Source organism: Gracilinanus agilis, chromosome 1 (genome assembly GCF_016433145.1).
Source record: "Gracilinanus agilis isolate LMUSP501 chromosome 1, AgileGrace, whole genome shotgun sequence".
NCBI lineage: Eukaryota > Metazoa > Chordata > Mammalia > Didelphimorphia > Didelphidae > Gracilinanus > Gracilinanus agilis.
In genome coordinates this window covers 293580655-293604987 of record NC_058130.1, presented here as the reverse complement: position 1 = coordinate 293604987, position 24333 = coordinate 293580655, and the positions used below count along the sequence as shown (strand labels likewise).

General features: G+C 33.2%; 1 protein-coding gene across 1 annotated transcript in view; it reads left to right on the top strand.

Annotated features, from left to right (window-relative positions):
* Nucleotides 1-24333, top strand: part of MAN2A1 (mannosidase alpha class 2A member 1) — a 220328-nt gene that overhangs the window by 115114 nt on the left and 80881 nt on the right. The gene's annotated exons all lie outside the window — the stretch shown is intronic.

Sequence of the window (24333 nt, the reverse complement as noted above, 5' to 3'; positions counted from 1 at the left end):
AACTAATTTTTGATGTCTTATTTGTTCCACATAATAGTGTCATTTCACTATTATAAGTTTGAGGCCAATTTTTCATTTCCTCAAGATAGAGTTTTGAATAGAACTTGAGTATTTTATTACCTTCTAGACTAAAAACTTTTGTTTTAAAAGTTGTACTGAATTTTTCTATTCAACAGACAACTGACATATGGTGACAAATCCTTGTTTCAATAAGAAAATCTTCATTTTAATTCTAGTGTTGATCACTGTTGTATGAAATCTTTTGGAATAATTTGTTTAATATATTTTATAATATTATTTGTCTTTAGTCAGTTGTAACCAATGCTTGAGGTAACTGAGATTACCCAAACATGAATTTCATTGTATAGTGATCCTCTTTGGCATCTTCTTTGCATTGATGACAGTATCATCTTCCCTTAAAAATTACTGACATAAAATAGAGTAAATGGTGGGGATGGAGAAGTATAGTGTAGTTAGTTTAACAAACTGATTTGGAAAAATAATAAATAATTGAATATTTGTATTTTTATTTATGTTTAGAATTTTTTTCATATTTTGATTAGTCTTTCATTACCAATTGATTTATTCAGTTCATTTTTTGTATGATGATTTTTTTAATGTCATAAAGACAAGTTTAATTATATTGTGTAAATTATAGGTTAAATTGAAAAGTGATATAAATAGTAATTTAATTTTGTGTTATTGATTTAAAATGAATTAAATTTTTAAAAGATTTGTTTATTTGAATGACAAAATGTCCAGAAAAACTTATTAAGCAGACTAGAATAAGATTTGAGGCATACTTGAGGCTTAGATGGACCCTGTGATTTTGTATTTAGAGACTTAAGTACCTGTGTTAGCAACATTGCCATGCCTTAATTTGCCAAGTCTAAATTGCTTCCAATGATAAAGGTCAGTATTTTTGAAAATGAAAGAGTAGGAATATGGGGCTTAGATTAATTGGATATTATTTAAATGCAAAAATTAGTGTAGTTTTATGAAGATTTTCTCGGATAATATTCTGAAGTTCTTTATTCTTTCCTTAAAAATATTTATTCCCATTGCCTGTTCCTATAAAATTTTTTTTTTTTTTTTTTTTTGGCTAATAGGCTTGACCCTAGATATTATCCTTTTTCCTGCTGCTTGTCTTTTAGCAATTTTTTATTGCAGTAATAGTATGGCACTGTAAATTGAGACAGGGACCCTACAGGACTCAGATCACCTTTTCCTAAAAGGGAGCAAACCAGAGATCACGAACCCCTTTGGGACCCCAAGTCCCTTTATCCCCAAGAGATTATCCAAGGGACACTGCATGAAGCATGAGCCCTAAGGAACTAAAATCACTCTTTTCCCAAGGGAAGGAATGAAGGAAGAAGATATGTTATAGGTGGAGAGTTCCAGGAATAGGAAAGGGCTTCAGACATTGGAGGGTTTGGGGCTGCTGGTAGAGTTTCTGGACCTGGGATACTGTCTTCTTGGTACTTTCTGTTACATTTGAGGACAGCCTACAAGATAAATGGGGCTGAGATAGTAACAAAGTCCAGTACCTGAGTACAGACAACAAGATGAGCAGAATGATGCGAAGAGTCTGAGGTTGGCTATTAATAGTTAATCAAAAAGTGCAAGACTAACTGATAACCCTGAGCTAAGCTTTGTCATGGTTACTAGTGTAGGCTGTGCAGTTCCAGCTAGTTTTACTCTTGGTTGTCACAAATGGTTGTTAGTTTGTCAAGCCATTCTGTATCCTGATTGGTTCATTCAGACCCACACAATTCCCCTTGGTAATCTGAAGAGTTGGGGAGCTCAAGCAAATCAAGCTAATTAATATATTCATTTTCACAGTACAGGGGTATGAGCTCTCCAGCCTCTTATAGTATCTCCAAATAGCTCAGACTTGCTTTTGGCATAGAAGTAGTCAAATAGAAGTGAATTAAGTTTTACGGGTATGCAAAGGTTTCCTCAAATTTTTGAGCTTTGACACTGGGGAATATTTAAATGTGATCAGCAAGGGAATTAAAAATGCTTTAATCACATTAATATAAATTATCTATCTTATAAGGATGCATGTCATCTAAATTGATCATCTCTCCTTGTTTTTATTCTTGGATTATTTTTCTATGAAGTAAGCATAAGATAGAAAAATTTGTAATTTGTTGCAAAATCAGGTAATGAATTTTAAAAAATAATGCATTACTAATTGTTGATGATGTTCTCATGGATTTAATGTATTTTTCTTTTCCATTCCCTTATAGAGTATAAAGAGGATTATCTTTATTTTAATTGTTAATTGTTAACTTAATCATTAGCCAAAAACAATAATTTTACATTATGGATAACAATGAGTTTAACTTTGCTAGTGACAGCATTAGTTTTGTGTCTGTTATATCTAGACATTGGCTGTGTTAGTCTAGAAAACAAGTGCAAGAAGGGGCTTTCCCTCTTTTCTATGTCCTCTCTTGTTCTCAGTAATTTCTTCATATCTCAGTTTCATTTTTCATTGCAATGCAGTCATCTTCTAGAGCTCTATTAACAACCCAGTTCTTTTTCTTGTTTTCCAGTTTTCTTTTTCCAACACTTCCCAGTCTTTTTAGTACTTCTCAATGTTGGTTGCATTCTATCCATTACTTTCTTTCTTTCTTTCCCTGTGCCATTATCACTCAGTATCCTCTTTTCCTTTAAGGTTCATTCCATCTGTATTTGCCACCCAGTTAAGATTCTGATCATTCTTATCTTCATATTCCTCTTCACTCTTCTTCAGTGATTTCAGTGCTTGACTTTTTCTCCTCTTTCATTCTGTCTATCTCCTAGGAGACTGCAACATACATACACATATACGTGTACACACACACACACACACACACACACACACACACACACACACACTCCCTCCCTCAAATACTTAAACTTTCCAGTTCACCATCTTTTCCCATGACCTTCTCAATCATCCCACCTCAGCTGCTTACAGAAATAGTCATTCCCATTTCATGCCATAAACCATAAAAACTTCTTTTTTCACAAATTCTGAAGTTTCTTCATCAAATTATAAGTGGTTGTTAATCTACTACCCCTCTTTCTATTTGGCAAGCCTATGACTTTCCAACTTCCACTCCTTAGTTTTTAACTAGACCATTACCTCTTCACTGGCTAGGCTACACACTTTTCCTATCTTTTTCATCTTCATGCCTTGGAGAATCAATTCAAATCTACACTATTCTTTTAAGTTACTTGTCTCCAAACATTGATCTTGCCCTGGCAAACCCCAGTCATGAATTGTTTCCACTATTCTCTGTAGCAACCTACATTATTCCTCTTACATTATTCATATTCAATTGCCAATCTTCAATCTCTCCCTGTTTACTGGCTGCTTTTCTACTTCCTATAAAGGACACATCCTCAAAAATCTCTCACATTATCAGTTCCTCTCCAATACTTACTGTCCTTTGTATGTATCCTCCCTTTCATGGCTAAATGCCTTCAGGAAGCCATTTATAATTTGTATCTCTTATTCTTTTCTTAACTTTCTACAGCCTGGGTTTTAACCTCATCATTTAACTGAAACCATTTTCTCTAAAATTATCAATATCTTAATTGTCAAATTGGCCTAATCCTTTTCGTTTTCAACCTCTCTTTAATACTCTTGGTTAATTTTAAAAGCCTTGGCTTAACACCTCTATTTGAAATTATCTTTATGTTCTTGTGCCATTACAAAATCCTGTGTCCTATTTGTGTCCTGATTCTCTGCCCAACTATGTGACCAGTGCTTAATTGCCCAATCTTTATCAAAGTCACATCTGCTGACTCTGAATGTGCTCACAAAGTTCTTTCCTGGGTACCCTTTTCTGTCTATGTTTTTTCTCTTGGTGATCTCATCAGGCCTTATCAATTCAATTGTTATTTTTGTGCATATTACTTTTAGATATATTTATTCAACCCTAATCTCTCTCCTCACCTATGGTCTGTATACTGAGACACAAATTCCATGGGACTAAAGAGTCCCCCTTCATTTTTCCCTAACAGGAAGTATACTAGAGAGATATAGTGCCTTTAAAATCAAGATAATCTTTAACAATGATATATGTATTCATGTGGAGCTAAGTGCTCAGTTTAAAAGCAGCAGAGTAGATTAAATAATCTTCTGGAGAAGGAAAGTGGGAGAAAGAGCTGGGGGAGAAGAAACTAGAAGGAGCCAATCCAGGCAGTGATCTGGTGGTATGAGTGGAGAGTTCCCAAGAACAGGGGATCACACATTCCCAGGTACAAAAGGGTAACAAATGACATCTCTGGTACATTCCTTTGTGGTGCAGTAACAAATTCTTGAGCATGATAATCCATCATGAAATAATTAGTTTCCTAGACTTAAGGATACAATGGTATATAGAAATCAACACCAGAACATGCTTTGTCAGAGTTAAATGTAACAATGAACAGTTTCAGAATGATCAACAGAGATACCAAGTATGGGACCCAGACATGTTTTTGTGAAGAGCAAGGACATTTGATGATCTCATCCTAGAGAGAACATGAAGAGCTGGTACGAAATGAATCACTGGCTGATGGGACCCAAATCTAGTCTGGTATTCCAGGACTAAAAGAGCTGGTTTTCATGATTACCTCAGCCAGGCTGTAGCTTTCAGAGACTTAATTCTTCAGGTTATGATGGGTCGTAAAGATAGTCGATTTCTCCAATTGACTCTGGATCTCCAGGTAAATAAAATCAGTCTTGAACATCTTTATCACCCACATAGTAGGGCAACTTGAGCATATCAGAGGTAATTTTCAAGATAATTTACACAAATCTTAAATCTCCAGCTTCCTGATGAATATCTCAAAACACCTTGAATTTAATAACAGTCAATACCCTTGCTTAACTTTCTTATTTCTGTTGAGGAATCTCCTAGTCATATGGATTTCCACTTTTTTGTTGACCTTACAGTCTTTACTCATTTATTTCAATTGTTGTTAATTCTACCTCCATAACAGCTCTTAGTTATATCTAGTTCTTTCCATTCATATAAATGACTACCATCTTAGTTTAGGCAGCCATCCCCTTGTAATATGTATTGCAATAATTCTCTACTAGGACTTGGTTTTCTTGTCTTCCCTCTTTGATCTTTTCTCCACACAACTGCCAAATTGCTATTTTTAAAGCACAGGCTAGTCAATGAACCAGCCTTTACTAAGCACTTACTACTTTTCAGGCATCGGCTTCTTACTAAGGATACTGAAAGAAAAATGAAATAGTCCTGACTTCAAGGAGTTCATGTTCTATTAAGAGAAACCAGATAGCTGGTAAGCTATCAAAAGGATTTTCTTTAAATGCAAGTCTGAACATGTTACCCCCTTATTCAGTAAGCTTCAGTGGCTCTCTATTGACTTAAAGCCCTTCAGAAGTTGGCCCCAACTTAAGTTTCCAGCATCATTTTATATCCTACTCCTTCTTACACTCTATAGTACATCCAAATTGAATTTTTTTCTCCCACATAATATTCCATCTCAAAGAGAAAACACATGTATAGCTCTTTTCAAGTCTGATAGTATGTTTTTGTTACTGTTAAAATGATGATAATATTCATCATCTCTTTCTTTGTTATCTTTGCTCTTGCTATTCCTCATGTCTGGAATATATCTACTTTCATCAGTCTCTCTCTGAATCCCTTCCTTCAGGATTCATATTTTAGCATCACCTTTGATATAAAGCCTTTCTTAATCCTTGAAATTTTATTTCTCTTAACTCCTTTTTACTTACTTTAAATTATTTTTCTTTAATTTTTTTCAATCAGAAAGTTTTTACTTATCTCATTTTCAGAAATCCATCTCTCCCATTGAGGGGAAAAAACAAAAAAACAAAACACTACTACGAATATATATATATATATATATATATATATACACTCTGCATTTTATATGTCTAAAGTGAGGAAAACATTCTTATTTTGCACTTTTTTATTTTTCTATCAAAAAGTTGATAACATATTTCATTAATTCTTTGGAATCATGGTTTGTTATTCTGCTGATCAGAATTCCTAAGTCTTTCAAAATAGTTTGACTTTGCAGTATTATTGTCTTTGAATATCTTGTTCTCCAGGTTCTCCTCATTTTGCATTAATTCATATAGTCTTCCCAGTTTTCTTGAAAGCTGTCCCTTTTGTCATTTTTTAAAAAATTTTTATTTTCTTTCTTCGTTCTAAGAGAGAAGAGTGGAAAGGGTACCTAATGAGGATTAAATGATGTGCCCAGGGTTACATAGCTAGAAAGTATCTGAGGCTAGATTTGAGTACAGGGCTTCCTATCTTTAGGCCTGGCTCTCAACCTACTGAGTCATCATCTCCCTTTTACCACCCCCATCATTTATATAACCCAACATGTAACCCAAAAATTTTCACACAATAGAAAAACTTCATTTCACAAATTGTGACAAAAAGAGAAATCCTCATTATTGCAAATCATACAAAGAAACAAAAGAACAACTAGAAGAAAGGGGGGGAAAATATGATCAGATCATGCTAATAAAGACAACCCTCCTGGTCTTGTATTGTAGACAGGATGCTCAAAAGATCATGAAAAATTCAAAAACCTGAATGTCATAATGAAAAAAAAAACTGTCTAGAACTTCTTAACACAGAATTCAAGTGTCAATCAAAAGAATCCCTAGATCATTGTAGAAATAAGGAAGAAAATAAAACTTCTACAAATTTGAGGACATGTAATGTTTACAACTAACAAGTAGCATTGTCAAACAACAAATTCTACAAGAGAAGAACTGCAAATGTAAATAAAGGAAAATTTGCACCCATAAGAAACTGCCAGGATAGAATGGAATAATGTGTTTCAAAGAGCAAAATTAGCTCAACAGTAAAACCCAAAATGACATACCCTGAAAAAGGGAGTGTAACCATTAATGAAAAAAGATAGATGTGCAATGAAAGATAAAGAAAACGGGACTTGAACCAACTGTTTTGCTTTGGTAACATACCAGACAATAGAAATATAAAACAGGTTAACAAATACAGCAACCATGGGAGACCTGGGTAACTCAGAAAAAAAGAGCAAAATAAACTAGAAAAATTAAATAACTTGAATTTCAAATGAGAACAAGAAAACAACAACAAAGGGACTATTTAGAGATTTTTCCTAAAGATACACAAAGAAAGGCAGAATGAAACTTAAATAAAAGGACTGATGGTAGAGGAATAGAATTGAAACTCCTTGGACTAAATTTCATACTACTGCATGTACAGAGTGTGGGAGGGACAGAGGAGAAGAGAAGATGAAAAGGGGAATGTGTAATGTGACCTAACCAAATCAGTAATAAACAATGAAGACAAAATTACTCCTGTAGCATTTTAATTAATCAGTAAACAGTTATTTAGTACCTCATGTGTTCCAGGTTCTATGTTACACACTGGATATACAAAAAGAGGCATAAGACAATTTCTGCTCTCAAGCTTATAATGTAATGAGGTGAACAGCATGCAAACATAAATTCAAAGCAACCTATATACAAGATAAAGGAAAAATATTTAAAAGAGGAAAAGCAATGACATTAAGAGGGTTTGGGGAAGGCTCCATGTAGAAGGTGAGATTTTAGTTGTGTCTTAAAGAAAGCCAGAGAGATTAGTAAACTGAGCAGAAAAGAGAATATTTTAGAGACGGGTGATGGCCAGAGGAAATGACTGGAACTTAAAAGATGGTGAATCTTTTTTTTTTTTTTTGTAATCTTTCAGTCTTTTTTTCACAATACTTGTAAAAACAGTTTTTAACATTAATTTTATAAAATTTTGAGTTTTAAATTCTTTTCCTCCTTTCTCCTCACTGAGAAAGTAAAACAAATTTGATATAGGTTTTACATGTCATATGTATATTTCCATGTTGGTCATAAGGTAGAAGATGACATCAATTTTTTTCCCCATTTTTCTATTTCTAATTTTGGTGCATTTGCTTTGTTTGCATGAAACTTTTAAATTTAATGTACTCATAATTGTCCATTTTCTATCTTGTAATGCTCCCTTATCTTTTGCTTGGTCTTAATTTTTTCCTTATCCATAGATATCCATAAATAAACTATTCCATGCTCTCCTAATTTGATTGTAGAAGCGCCCTTTATGTCTAAATCTTATACCCATTTTGACCAAGGTTGTACAGCTATTAAGGATCTGAGGCCAGATTTAAACTCCTAAAGGTGAGTTTTCTAGATTCTAAGCCCCTTTTTGATGATTACCACTTGATGATACAGTTTGAGTTTTGGTTTGATGAGGCCTCTTCATATTTTTTCTCATTGATTCCATAGATGATCTTTTGTTCTTTCAGATGAATCTTGTTATTGCTATTTTTAGCTCTATAAAATAATTTTTTGGTAATTTAATTGGTATGACATCATAAATTAATTTTGGTAAAATTGTCATTTTTATTATATTGGTAAGAACTACTTATAAATAATTCATATCTTTCTTGTTATTTGGAACAGACTTTATTTGTATGAAAAAGGTTTTGTTTGTAATTGTGTTACTATAGTTTCTGGTTTTGTCTTGGCAGGTAGAATACCAGGTATTTTATATTGTCTAGAGTATTTTATTTTATTTTCATTTTTTTATTGCCATATGAAACACACTTCCATATTGGTCATTGTTGTAAGAGCAAAGTCATACATAACCAAAACCCCAAAATAAGACCAAAGATACATTGATGTGAAAAACAATTCCAACAGTTCTTTCTCTCAAGTTGGATAGAATTCCCTGTCATAAGTCTTTCAGGATTGTCTCAGATCATTGCATTACTGAGAGTAGCCAAGTTTTCATAGATAATCATCATCCAGTATTGCTGTTAATTGTGTAATGTTCTCCTAGATCTGCTTATTAACTCGGCATCAGTTTCTGCAGATCTTTCCAGCTTTATATATATATATATATATATATATATTTATTTACTTTATTTGTCAAAATCATTCTATTGGGACAGTTTCTGTTCTGTTTGTTATTCTTTAGCCATGTGAAGCTGCCCTAAGTCCTGAAGTTTTGTAACAATAATAAGGTATTTAAAATCTATTTTCCCTTTGCACAGTTCAAATCACAGGAAAATTTTGAGTATTACATTTTTGATTAGAGCTTCAATTAGACTTCTTCAGGGAAAATTCATGTCATATTTATAATTAATTGTATATCAATTTTTTCTGTAAGAAGATAACTATGAACACATATCAATTGCCTCATTTCCCAAAAATTATGATATTTTGAACACTATTTCAGGAAAGGATATTGTGGAAAAACTAACTCTGCTATCCCAAAAGCAATTATTGGGGTAAACTGATAGAACTTTGTGGTTCATCAAATCTTTGCTTGTTGGGCACTTAGTGAATATCAGATTTTTGAGAAATTTCAACTTTAATACAGAAATGCAAATCTATCCAAATCAATTTTGCAAATTGATAATATAATTCTTAACCAGAATCCTAAAAGTGCAAACACCATAAAAGTCCTTTAAATAGGATGGAATCAGATTGGACATATATGTCACCATGGCTCTGGTGGTGTCACCATTATCATTTAGAGATTTTCATTTAAATTTATTTTTTAGCTCTTGGAATGAAACTCGGGACTTGGTACTCCTCTGGCTTCCAGGAATAAACAACAATGGTTTCTTCTAATATGGCCAGTGGAGATTTGAGAGTAGGGATGAAGAGGGTAGAAATTTTTGTAGGCATCCTTCTTTCATTTTCCCCATTATTTTCAGCCATTTGCTCTTAGGAGAGTCTGTATAGCCTATACCTTTAGTCTCCCTGAGAGACAGAAGCACAAATTATACTTCATTTCTTTTTGATGCTAGATTTAGGAGATCATTGCTGGTGTTACTCCTTTTTTAAGGGACAGGTATGTTTTGAATCAAGAGGAACTGTCCTGTTTTCCACCTTTTTCTGAAATCATCTTCCTTATCATTTCTCATAGCACAATAGTATTTGTTCAGGCAGTCTCCAATTGATGGACATCCCCTCAATTTCCAATTCTTTGCCACCACAAAAAGAGCAGCTATAAATATTTTTATACAAGGTGGTCCTTTCCACTTTTTTTATTATTTCTTTGGGCTACAGACCCAGTAGTGGCATTACCAGATCAAATGGCATATATAGTTTTATAGCCTTTTGGGTATATTCCAGATTGCCCTCTAGTATGGTTGGATCAATTCACAACTCCACCAACAATGCATTAGTGTCCCAATTTTGCCTCATCCCCTCCAACATTTATCACTTTCCTTTACTGCCACATTGGCCAATCTGATAGATGCGAGGTGGTACCTCAGCATTGTTTTAATTTGCATTTCTCTAATCAAGAGTGATTTAGAACATTTTTTTCATATGATTATAGAAAGCTTTGATTTCTTCATCTGAAAATTGTTTGTTCATATCCTTTGACCATTTGCCAATTAGGGAATGACTTGTATTCTTATAAATTTGAGAAACCAGGCCTTTTAAAGAGACATTTTTTATAAAACATTTTCCCCATTTGTTATTTCCCTTCTAATCTTGGTTAGATTAGTTTTGTTTGTACAAAAGCTTTAAAGTTTAACATAATCAAAATTATTCATTTTACATCTTTGAATGTTTTCTTTCTCTTGTTTGGTCATAAATTCTTCCCTTTTCCAAAGATTTGCCAGGTAAACAATTCTGTGTTCCCCTAATTTAGTTATGGTATCACTCTTTGTATGCAAAATATATATTCATTTTTGACCTTATTTTGTTATAGGTCAGTGAAGGCAAATCTTTTAGAGGCTGAATGCCCAAACTACAACCCTCATGCAGCATATGAGCCCCCCTCCCCTCGCCCTCCCACTTACCCCAGACAGGAGATGAAAGAGGACCCATTGGACTGCTGAGCAGAAGGATGAGTCATGTGAGAAATATCCTGAGGCACAGAGTAGAGGGGAAGGGGAGTAGTCGCCTCTGGCATGCATACCATAGTTTTGCCAGACATGGGCATAGGGCAGGGGTCAGCAACCTTTTTGGCCATAAGAGCCATAAACACCACATTTTTTTAAATGTAATTTTGTGAGAGCCATATAGTGCTCACAGTGCATGCTTCTGTAACAGCGCCTGAAAAAAATTGACTTCATGGCTCCTGCAGAAAAAGCCATATCTGGCCCTCAAAAGAGCAAGATATGGCTAGAGAGCCATACATTGCCGACCCCTGGTATAGGGTGTTATGTATTAGTCTATACCTAGTTTCTGCCATACAGTTTTCTAATTTTTCCAGCAGTTTTTGTTAAATTGTGAGCTCTTATTCTAAAAGCCAGAATCTTAGGGGGCAGCTGGGTAGCTCAGTTTATTGATAACCAGGCCTAGAGACGGGACGTCCTAGGTTCAAATCTGGCCTCAGACACTTCCCAGCTGTGTGACCCTGGGCAAGTCACTTGACCCCCATTGCCTACCCTTACCACTCTTCTGCCTCAGAGCCAAAACACAGTATCGACTCCAAGACAGAAGGTAAGAATTTTTTAAAAATTAATAAATAAAAGCCAGGATCTTTGGGATTATACCAGGTTGCTTAGAATTATTTTAAATAGAATTTCTCTTTCTACTGAATTTCATTGGTAATATATAGAAATGCGAATGATTTATTTATATTGATTTATTTTCTATCCTGTAACTTTGCTAAAGTCCTTCGTTTCAATTCATTTTTCAGTTGATTCTCTAGGATTCTCTAAGTGTACCATCATATCATCTGCAAAGAGTGATGATTTTGTTTTCTCATTGCCTGTTCCATTTGTTTCAATTTCTTTTTCTGCTCATATATAAATAGATAGATAGATAGATAGATAGATAGATAGATAGATAGATAGATAGATAGATAGATAGCATTTATTTTATTTTATTTTGTAACTCTTACCTCTTCCATCTTAGGTTCAATACTATATATTTGTTCTAAGGCAAAAGAGCAGTAAAGACAAGGCAAGGGGGCTGTGACACTGGGTTCACACAGCTAGGAAGTGTCTGAGGCTGGATTTGAACACAAGACCACCTCTGATTTCTAGGCCTGGACTCCCAATTCTCTGAAGTACCTATTTGCCTCATAGCTAGCATTTATAGAACATTATTAAATAATAGTGGCAATAATGGGTATCCTTACCTAGCTTATCCCCATTATAGATAATGCTTGCTAATTGCTTTTTAGATTCCTTATCATTTTAAGGAAAGTTTCACTTATTAAGTGTTTTTAATAGGAATTCTGAGAATTCAGTGTTTTTGATTGGAATGGGTATTCTATTGTATTTAAAATGTCAAAAACTTTTGTTATATCTATTGAGATTGATAATATAATTTCCATTGGTTTTGTTATTGATATGGCCAGTTATGCTGATAGTTGTCTAGTTACTGAACTAGCCTTACATTCCTGGTATAAATTCTACCTGTTCATACTATAGGACCCTTGTGATATATTGTTTGAATATTCTTGCTAGCATTTAAAATTAGTTAATTAATTAGAAATATTAGTTTTAGGGCAATCTATTTCCTACTTATCTAAATTTCCTTTTCCTGTCCCTGATTCTTCTAATAGTATTAACAAATAGGTGTTTTATAAGACTGTCTCCAGCCAAATTCATCAACTGCCAGTCCAACAACTTCTTCCAACAGCCATCAACTGAAGCTCCCTGTCAGCAATAAGCTGTTAGTATCTATTAGCAATAACAAATATTGAGGTCAATATCTAACATAACAAAACTAATTGAAAGTCAGTTAAACAAAATAGCAAATGCACTAGGTTAAATTACAAAAGAACTAGAAAAAATTTATCAGAACATACTGTCCAGAATTATAATTAGAAGAAATGAGGAGGAAAAAATTAGAGGAATACCCTTGTCAATGTAAAATTCTCAAACTAACAGAACCCCAAATAAACATCATAAATAATCCCTTTTCAGAAAAGGAAACGGAGCTGTAAAAGAACTATATTTATAAAAGAAAAAAGCTTCTGGTCCTAATAGATTCACAGAAGAATTATTTCAAATTATTAAAGAAACAATTAGTATAGAAATTATATGGAATTAGGAAAAGAAAAACATGCTTATTAGACTCTTTTTAATGACTCTACCAATTTCTAAACCAGAGGAGAATAAAGCACAGAAAGAGTGCTATGTAAAAGATAATGTTTATAAATGGCTAATATTGACTGGTGCTTTCCGTTTTTAGTAAGAATTTGTCATAATTCTTATTCTTAGCCAAACCTATTAGCTAAGTTAAGTCAATCTAAAAATTTTCTTAGAAATTGAGCTACTTTTAGTAGCTGCACTTAATTCAATTTATTTGTAGAATAACCTTGATGGAAATAATACATTTTATTAAATTACAGTATGGAAAGTTGGAAATCATGGTTTTAATCTCCCTTTTTGAGAAAATGACTACTGTCTCTGCTTAGCCCCAGCAGTCACAAAACCACAAGGTTCTTGGCATTGTTTATAAAAGTCAGTAGGTTTTTTGTTGTAGCAAGTTTGTCAAACACTTAAAATATTTCATAAGGCTGGTAGCAAAACCCACATGAACCCTAGCCTATGGTATATTACAAACCATGGTTATTGTATAGAATTGTTTTTGTGTGAGTATCATATCTTGCAAATCCTCAACTTCTCTGTTTTTGTGTTGTGTATATATCACATCCTATTAATATAGTAACTTCTGTCACAACCCCTAATGTGATGCCTCAGTACTACAAAAAGAGGTCTGCTGAATCAGCCAAGTGAGTCAGTCATCTGATCAAACTGGGCGGTCAGAAGACCATTTGATTATTGTAACAACTGGCCCTACAATAAATTAGTTATGCTTAAAATCTTATTTTCCCAGTCTTTTTCTTTTTCAGATAAAAACATTTTAACAACTGTAGACCATTGTCATTGATTCGAAAATTTTAAATTAAATGGCATAAAATTACTCAAATTCATCCAGCAAATCACTTATTTTCACCAAATTGTGTTTATACCATGGATGCAAGAATTGTTCAACTTTCAGAAAGCAATTAACACAACTTACCATATTAAACAAGTACAAAAAAAAAAAACAACCAACCACCACATGATTATCTTAATCAGTGTAGAAAAAGTCTGACAAAATTCAATACCTGTCTTCTTTCTGTGTTGTCATAGAGGTCTTTTTAAATACCATCATACTGTATTTCTAAAACCCTAGACAAGCATCACATGCATCTGTAAATGCAACAGTAAAGAAAAGATGCTCATTTTCTCTATTGAAGCAATTTTGGAAATGGTAGCAATAACCATCAGGAAAGTGAGAGAACAAGCATTTATTAAACAATGAGCTGTGTACTGTGCTGATAATAAGCCTATTACAAATATTATGTCATTTGACTTTCATGTCTTTGGAAGGTAGGTGCTTTTATTATTATTATAATTTTCCAGAAGAGGATTCTTAAGAGTCAGATAACTAGTTTGAGGTCAGATTTTTAAACTTCCTGATTCCAGGCCGAGTGCTCCATCTAGTATGCCACCTTGCTGCTATATAAAAGTAAGTGAAGGCATAAAGATATGTAAAAAGAAAAGAAAATTATCCCTATTTGCTGATGATATGATGGGTTACTTAGAAAATCCTATGGAATCAGTAAAAATACTAATTGAAAAAATTAATGGTTTTCATAAAGCTTCAGGCTATAAAAGAAACTCACTGGAATTGACATATTTCTCTATATGAATATAAATGAATTAGTCAGTAATAAATAAGTACTAAAATACTTACACACCAATCTAGCAACCATTTAGAATTTGTATATTGATTCAATTACAAGATGGTCTGGGAAGAAATAAAGAACATCCTAAATAGCTTGAAAAATGTGAATGGGATCACATCAATGTAATAAAAGCAAAAATATTACCAAAGTTTATTTACAATTTTAATACTATACTATTCAAGCCAAAACAAAGGTTTATTGAAGCGAACTGGCTAAAATAACAAAATTTGTTTGCAGAAATAAAACATGTAGGATATAAAGGGAAGGAATGAATTATAAAAGAGAATTTGTATGTGTTTTTAAAAAATATTTTATCACCTGTACTCTGTGAAATACTTTATAATAGAAGAAAATAGCTAAATAAAACTAATATTTCAATGAACTTATATAACAGTGCTTGAAATATTCCACAACTCTAGCAACCATTCACCACTTTGGGGTTTTTCCTATATTATCATCAGTCTATTTTTTCTGCCTCTCACTCATTGGAAAACAAAAGAAAAGAAAAAATATTATTTTAAAACAATATGCTTATTGAAGTAAAATAAATTCTTTCACTTGTATACAGAAGAAATGTCTCTAAATCTTTTACCTCTCTGTCACAGATTGCATGTCTGAAGTATGGTCACTGTCTTAGTTCCTACAGCTTTCAAATATGTTTATATTTGTAGTATTGTTGTCGCATAAATTATTTTCCTGATTTTACTTAATTTTTTGTTGATTGATGTATCTTTGTCTTTGAAATAATCTATACCCTCATTTCTTGTGATACAATGTTTTATCACATTGACATGACATTTATTAAATTATCCTCAAAATAAAGAAATAATATATCAAAGGATATCAATAGAACAGACTAGATGAGAGAATAAGAAACAATACAATTCAATAGCCCCATGTTCAAAGAATTAGAATACATAAATTGCTTAGGAAAGCATTCCTTAACTGACACAACTTTCTGGGAAAACTAGAAAGCAACCTAGAAGAAATTATTATTATACCAATGCCTTATGTCATATTCCACAGTAAATTCAAAATATATATGTGTTATTAATATTAAATAGATCATATGCTTCTGCTAGAGCATGAGATGCATTCTTAACCAAAGAAGGAATTAGAAAATGCATGCATACTATATATACACAATCCAAAAGATATACGAACACTTCCTAAAAGATTATAGAATATTAATATAATAAATAATGCTCCAAATCACTAATGGTTTGGACTAGATGGTTACTCAGATAACTGAGTTCTTTAAGTAGGACTACCACTTTTGGTACCCTTTTCAGAAACGCATGTTTAGTGTCCACTTTTCCCCAGTACTCACCTGTGGCTACAAGAAGCTGCAGCTTCTCAACAGACAGGGTAATAAACCAGGTTGAGAGTGTCCAACAAGCCTCTAACCCAGGGGTCGGCAACGTATGGCTCTCTAACCATATCTGGCTCTCTTGAGGGCCAGATATGGCTCTTTCTGCAGGAGGCCATAAAGTCAATTTTTTTCAGGCACTGTTACAGGAGCACGCACTGTGAGCACTGTATGGCTCTCACAAAATTACATTTTAAAAATGTGGCGTTTATGGCTCTCATGGCCAAAAAGGTTGCCGACCCCTGCTCTAACCTTTCCAAGAATTAAGGTGATGTCTAATTGAAGCATGCGAAGACTTCCTCCAGTGGAATGGGCTTGCTACTCAACTTTAATGACTTTGGAAGAGCAAGTGAGGATGATGACTTTGTGCAATTGCCTCTCTTAAATTGAATTCATGTGCAGGTCAAGACATCACCTTTGACGTAATCATTTCTCTTCAAAATCAATAGCAAATAACAACTCTGAAAGTCTATGTTATAATAATTTTCAAAGGTACCAATAATTTCATAAACTTTAGAAAAGTTATGGAAGTTAAGAAAGTATATTATTATTTCTTATTCTTTTGGGTACTTTAATATTCTCAATTATTACTTTTTATCTTCACAAAATCTGCTGGAAAAACTGAACTCAAATTGTATCATAACCAAAGTATAAGAGTAAAAATGATATTACTTTTCAGATCTGTGTAGCGACAAAGATTTCATGACTAAATAAGCCAAAGGGGAGGGGGCTCTCTTAATCAGCTAGTATTTATTAAAATACCTTTGTGACAGTTTTTTTGTTTGTGTAAAAACTTTTAACAATTTTACATAGCTAGTGTTTTCCATTCTATCTTGTATATAATCCATTAGTCCTTTAGGGCAGAGACTGTTTTTGCCTTTGTTTTATGTTCAAACATTTAACATACTGCTCTTTGTGGGGGAAGCACTTAATAAATGCTGGCTGAATGGTTGTGATATGCACACTTATGCAGAGAGGTGTTTTTTTTTTTTAACTGTAGCGGTTTGTGTAGGAAGAGACAGATAATAAATTGATATAAAAACTTTGTTAAAAGTAAATTAGTGGGGGGACAGCTGGGTAGCTCAGTGGATTGAGAGCCAGGCCTAGAGACGGGAGGTCCTAGGTTCAAATCCGGCCTCAGACACTTCCCAGCTGTGTGACCCTGGGCAAGTCACTTGACCCCCATTGCCTACCCTTATCACTCTTCCACCTATAAGTCAATACACAGAAGTTAAGGGTTTAAAATTAAAAAAAAAAAAAAAGTAAATTAGTGAATGTCTTGATCTAGAAAAAAAATTATGGTGACTTGAAAATTGTGCGTATGTGTAATAAATTCTCAAGGTAAAATTTATCAACACTGTCTCATCAAAATGTATTAGTTTCAGTATCACTGTTTTAATTTTTTTCAGAAAACAGCAGCAACAACTTTTATATATATTATAATTCTCTTTATTTTCCTATGTGTCTTTTGGAAAGTTTCAGACTCAATGTCATTCAGAATTGAGTTTAGACTCACAAATGATTCTCTTTATCTGTTAATGTGTTATGTTTTCTTGTGCTACTCCCATTTTACTTGCATTGTGAGCAAAACAAATATTTTAATGTTCCCAATCTTCAGCGTTTCACATATTTTATAATTAATATATATGATTTTTTTCCTGCTACATTGCCTTTTTAAAAAAACAATGTACTAGATGGGATAATATCAAAAAGGCTGTGATTCCTTCTCCTGCACATATGTCTTCCCATCTCTTTAAACATTAAAAGGCACATAGTGCTTTATTCATTTTTATTATCTTTATAGGTAATCATGTTATATATTCAAAGTCTTACTAAAAGAAGTTACTTCTTATATACTGTACAAGCAGTGTGACAAATCTTAATACTATAAAAGCTTTCTCCTAACCAATATTAATTTACAGTATTCCATAAAAATTCATCATTCTTTTTTAATCTTGGTCATTTTTTCCCCTTTTCCCACACTAAACTGTCTCTTCTTCCACTGTCATCTTTCTTATAAGTGGAATGTTGAGAACATTTTGTATGAAGTTGCTTGCAATGTTTGGTTACTCACAAGTGTTGATTAGGAGACCATTTTGACAGCTTTTGGATCCAGGAAGTTGGCAGAACCTATATATTTAGCATTCTCTTCATTTTTTACACTGGCAAAAGATCTCTTATGAACTGCCTATTTCTAATATATAAAAATATTTTTTATTTTCTGAAAGATTTGGAAGTATATGTTTCATTTGACAGTCATTTAGTGGGATTTTCCCTGAGAGTCACTTAAATCCTACAAGTAGGTCTCAACATTTTGCTCAGGGAGAGAAAACATATTTTAGTGACTACCTTCTATTTAAATACTAAATATGTAAAAATTTGATAATTTCCTTTGAATTAGCAATAAACAATTTTCTAATTCTGCATCCCATTCATTAGAATTAGTTTGTCGCGAAATATCAAATTAATATTTATTATTTACAAAGCTTATAAAAATGCCATGTAATCAAAAAAAATTTTTGACTTCTGAATTTAGGTCAGTTCAGCTTTTTATTGATTAGTATACTTTTCAGCTCCTTTGTGGATCTTAAAATCACAGGGCCAACAACAATAAAGCATGTCTTTTCTCTGAGAATTTTTAAGTATGGTAGAGGGCTAAGAATATATCCATTGGCCTTTAAATCAAAAGTCAACCAAAAAAGGACATAAATAAGGAAATGAATCTTTCATTTTTAGGGGGAAAATGACAGGAAAATGCATCTTTCTCCTGCATTTAGTTTTGCTATGTGGCTTGCATTATTCGAATAGGACTTGTAAGATTTTCTACTATTGATAATTTTACATTTGTTTTACTATTACATAGTTGTTTTGTTTGTTTGTTATTTAATTCAGTTTTAAGAAAAGAAGACTAGGTGACTTTTAACTCAGTTTTAATTCTGCTTCATTAGTCCAGTAATTTTTTTTCATGTTTTATTGAATATATCCAACAATTCACTTCTCCATTCAAATAATATAAACAATACAAATAATATAAAACCTGCTTGATATTTTATTTGTACTTTCTGATTTTTTTTCCTCTCGCATATTCTTTATTTGTATGTCTACAGTGTCCTTACTTACTACTATTCCTTGTCTAAATCATGAACTTTTTGAGGGCTAGAATTATGTTTTCTATTTCAGGCATTGGGAATAATTATGATGACTCACCTTTAGATAGCACTTTAAGGTTTACAAAGTACTTTTTCTACAAAAATCCTGTGAAATATATATTATTATATATATTGTGTGTGTGTATATATATATACATATATATATATATATATATTATTACCCTCCTAAACTCAGAATTATAGAACCAGAACTGACTACATTGGGCATCTAGTCAACTTCCCTCATTTTACAGATGAGGAAAATGAGGCTGAAAGAAACTAAGGGCACTCAGGTAGTGTCAGAAGTGGATTTGAATCCAGTCCCTCTGACTTTGGGTTCAGCCCTCAGACCTTATATTACATTTAATGGCAGTCTCTTCACTACAAATGAGGAAATCGAGACCCCAACGGGTTATGTCACTTGCCAGTGATCACAATGTTAATAAATATTGGAACTAGTACCGTCAGGAAATCCATGTTTCCTGATTTTAAGCCCAGTGTGTTTTTGCATTATGCAACGACAACTAAAATGTCAGTTGGAAGAGAAGACAATTTTTGTTAATGAAATCTATTTTACCAATAGCAGGTTTTTATAACAGTAATTTTCTTGCAGTACATCAATTTCTTAGTAGATTTACAACTTCATATTTCTGTCCTCTCTCTTTGAGCTTTAATACAGGTCAGGAAAGAAAACCGATCCCTATGTCCCCTCTTTTTTTTTTCTCCTTTTTGCTGACGTAGCCTAAAGTTTTTTGTTTTGTTTTGTCTTGTCCTTGTGAAAACATCTTTTAGTTCCTTTACAGAAGTGGTCATTCATAGTACATTTTAAAAGATAGTTTCAAATACCACTTCTAGAAAAGTAATGGTTAAGTAGCTGTCTTTTTGTTAACATCTGCTAAATTTCAGCATTCACTTTAATTACTCTTTTAATGTTTTATATTTTTAATTGACCTATCCTAACCAGTTGTAAAGGGCATCTAGCAATGCAGTGGATAGACCACTGGGCCTGGGCTCAGGAAGATCTGAGTTTAAATCCAGTTTCAGACATTTACCAGCTGTGTGACATTTAACCCTTATTTGCCTCAGTTCTTAATCTGTAAAATGGGGTTTTATTGGAGAAGGAAATGTCAAACCACTTTAGTATCTTTGCAAGAAAACCCCCTGGACAAAGTTCATGAGGGGTTGGACGTAACTGAACAGCTCAACAGCATCTAGTTGAGTGGATCTAGTTAATTGTCATGTTATACAATACATTTTTGTTTTTCCTGTCATGTTTATTGGGTAGTTAGTGTTTATGTGGCAAAGTTTGTTGTATATAAATATGTTTTAGTTGCCCTAGCAAGGGCCACAATTAACAGTATACCACAAAATGTTAGAAAGAGGAATATGACTTTGTGGGATTGTGTTGAAGGTATTCTCTTTGGTATAATATATTTCTAACCTGGATATTACTACTCCATGTAGCATGGTTAGCAGTTCTCTCAAAAATTAAATAACAGTCTAGAAATAATGTAGTTTGCACAAACTGAGGCTACCCTTGAGGGAAAAATAAATAGTAAACTGTAGTACTAGACTATCAGATAACTGAAAATAATCTGTTTCTTTTTCCTTAAAGTATTCTGTTTCTTCCCTTTTCCATTAATTAATCCTTTACATCATAGTATAGAAAAGTCAAAGTAAATTGAATGTTGTGGAATATGTTCTATTTTTTTCTAGAGTTGAAATTAGATTGCCCTATATTGTGGCTTATGTCTATACAATCCTTTCTATTGGGTTGGCTAAGACTGGTAGATCAGTTGAATTCAGAAGTTCTGAACTGCAGTAGGACTGAAGTCAATTAGGGGTTCATACTAAGTCCAGCACCAATATGGTGAGCTCCTGAAATAAGAGTGGAATGAGGGGGCTGGGCACCAGGCTGCCTAAGGAAAGGGGCAAAGCAACTAAGCCCAAAATGGAACAAATCAAATCTTCTGTGCCTCTCAGTAGTGAGATCAATGCCCAAGAGTGGCTATCACTGTGCCAGCCTGGATGAGATAGGAATACCCACTGTCTCAAAAAAAGACAAAGAAATTTGAAATTGTTAACCATGTTAAAGAGTTATACAGTTTCTTTTTTTTTTTTAAGTTTTTATAGTTCCTAGAAAATTTATTCTTCAATTTCAATCCACTCTCCTCTTTTTTACCTCTTTCTAGCCTGTATTTTGAAGTTGCTTCAAATAAGAAAAGTTAATTCAAAGCAGATCAGAGCATAGACTGAAGTCATGTGGCATATTCAGTTTTCCATTCTTCTGAACCAGATTTCTTTTCCTTCTAAATGCAGATTAATAAAGCGTGCACTACAAGACGAACCAGGAAAAGGATTTTAGTGAAGGTACTTCCTGATCCTGAAAAAAGTCAGGGAGGGCTTCAAGCCCATCTTGGACTTCACAACACTTCACAACTTTGTGGTAAAAGAAAAATTTTAAATAGAGCCTTTGGGCTTAATTTTTTTCAACCTTCATGGAGTAAATAGCTTTGTCTTTTAGGGAAGAAAGTTATGATATTTGTGATAATGGGGAACTAGTTCATATTTGTGTAGGTGCATAATGTGAACTAAAAGTATTGCAGATGGATCTCTGTGTATTTTTTTAGAAGTTATCCTTTGTGATGTTGTTTAGCATTGATTGCAAGTGTTTTGTTTTTTTCTCTAGTGTGAATTGTTTGATCCAGCTGACTTATTTGGCTTATCTAGTGAAGAATCATTTTTAGAACTAAATGTACTTTCAGAAGTGGAAAGTGCTATATGCATGTTAGTAATTTTCATATTCAAAACTCTTATGATACAAACATTTACTAGAAAAAACTGATTTAATTGTATTAAAAACTTTAATTCAGAAGGCAGAGGAAAAGATTCCTCCAGAAAATTTTAGGAATCAAAAGATTTCTCATCACAGAACAAAACAGCCTTGTTTTACCTAAGAGTTAACTTAAAATTTTTTTACATTTGTGAAAAATTTGCTTATGTGCCCCAAATGTTTCCCTCTAATAGTCTCCAAATTTAAAAAAATTTTTTCTGGGAAAAGAAAATTATATTGTTGACTGGAAAAAATGTTTTATTCAATCACCTATGAGTAGGGTGTTTTTAGGTTATTTTAGAAAAATGATTACAGAGAATGATTTCTGAATTTCATTGAAGTGGAATATTTAAAGTCTTGTGGGGAAACTGCCCAAGAGTATTTTGATTAGAAGAAATCCTTATAGAATAATAGATATACTAAAAGCAATGACTTTAGACTTGATGTCAGCCAAATAATGGTGCTTTTTACTTTTATTTGAGTTTTACATTAATCACACTTAAAAGGTTTTCTTTTATGGGCATACCTTTTAGTATTAAAATTTAGTATGTTACTAAGCTTTTCAATTTTAGTTTTAGTTTTTTTTTTAAGTTATAAACTGAGACATTGCATTGACATATGAATACTGTTAGATTGCCTTTATAAATCTTCAAATTTATTAACCCCCAAATTTTTTGAAAAAATTTTCAGTGTTCAGAAATAATTCATATTTTAACTGCATATGAAACTACAAATTGCCGACTTAGATTTCTAAACATTGCCAACAAAGAGTTCTCTTTAGATTTTATTCTCCATTTTTTATCTTAATGCATATCTTATGAGAGAAAAGAGACTTTTTGTCACACTACATCAGCATTGGTGAACCTTTTAGAGATCATGTGCCCAAACTGCACCTTCCAGCTGCCTGTGAGCCTCCCACTTCAAAACACCCCTCCCCACATTACCCAACACAGCAGAGGGAAGAAGTGCTTGCATTTGGGCTGCTGAGCAGAGGGATGAGGCATGTGAAAAATGACCTCTTATGCTGTAGAGAAGGAGAGGAGAGCAGCCCCCACTGGCACACATGACATGCCTTTGCCAACATGGGACTAGCTAGTCTTCAGTTACTTTGTATGGAATCTCAAAATTATTTTAGAATAATGCTTCTACCTGCTGCCTTTAATTTGAGAAAGATAGATATAAAAGGGGAGAAGGGGTTGGAGTGAGAAAGGGAAGGAGAGGAGAGAGACCAAGTATGTTTTGATTGTTTAGGACGCTGTAAGTGGTTAAGATATCTAGTTACAGACAATATGATAAATATTTTGTTATCATTCCTCTATTTTCCTATTTCTGTTGAAGATATTACCATCCTTCTAGCCTCCCATATTTACAGCCTTAGTATTATTCTTGACTCTTTAGTCCATCATTCTTGACTTTTCACAGTTAACCTGTGTATCCATATTTTGCCATATTTAATTATTTCTACTCTCACAAAATCTCTCTTGAATATATCCCCTTTTTAGTGCTCACATAACTATACGTCAAGCCCTCCTCATCTAGTGCCTGAACTCTTGCAACAGACTTCTAATTGATTTCACTGCCTCAAGTTTCTCCCTAATCCAGGCAGTCTTCCAAATAATGAACAGTGATTTTCTAAGAACATATTACTCCCCCATTCAGCAAACTCTGATAGTTACCTGCTACTTTTAGTATTAAACATATACTCTCTTGTGTTCAAATTTTGAAGTTCATCACAACCTGTTCCCCAACTTGTCTTTCTATTTTATTGTACAATACCACTTTGCATTCTCTAGGTCTGGACAAATTAACTTTCTCTTTGTTCCCCACTCATGATTCTCCACTTTCTATGTGTGCTCCTTTGGACTGACTGTTGTCCATGCTTGAAGTACATTGCCTACTTACCTATACCTCATAGAACCTTTCACTTTCAAAATTTAGCTCAATACCGTCTTATGAATAAAGGTGATCTCAACTCCTAGGGCTCATAAAAAGGACTCCAACTACTTTATATTTTAACTACAATTATTATATTTATGTTTATTTCGTATTACTTATGTTAGGTACCTATGTTCTCCCTTATAGAACATAAACTCCTTGAGAGCAGACTCTTTAATTTTTATCTTTGAATACATAGTATCAGGGCAGGTAGTAGGTGCTTAATAATACTTATTGATTGGTTGATTGATCATATGGCCTGAATGCATGCTAAGGTAGATTCTTTCAGTGCTATAACAACCAAAACCTCTAATGAATCAATCAAGA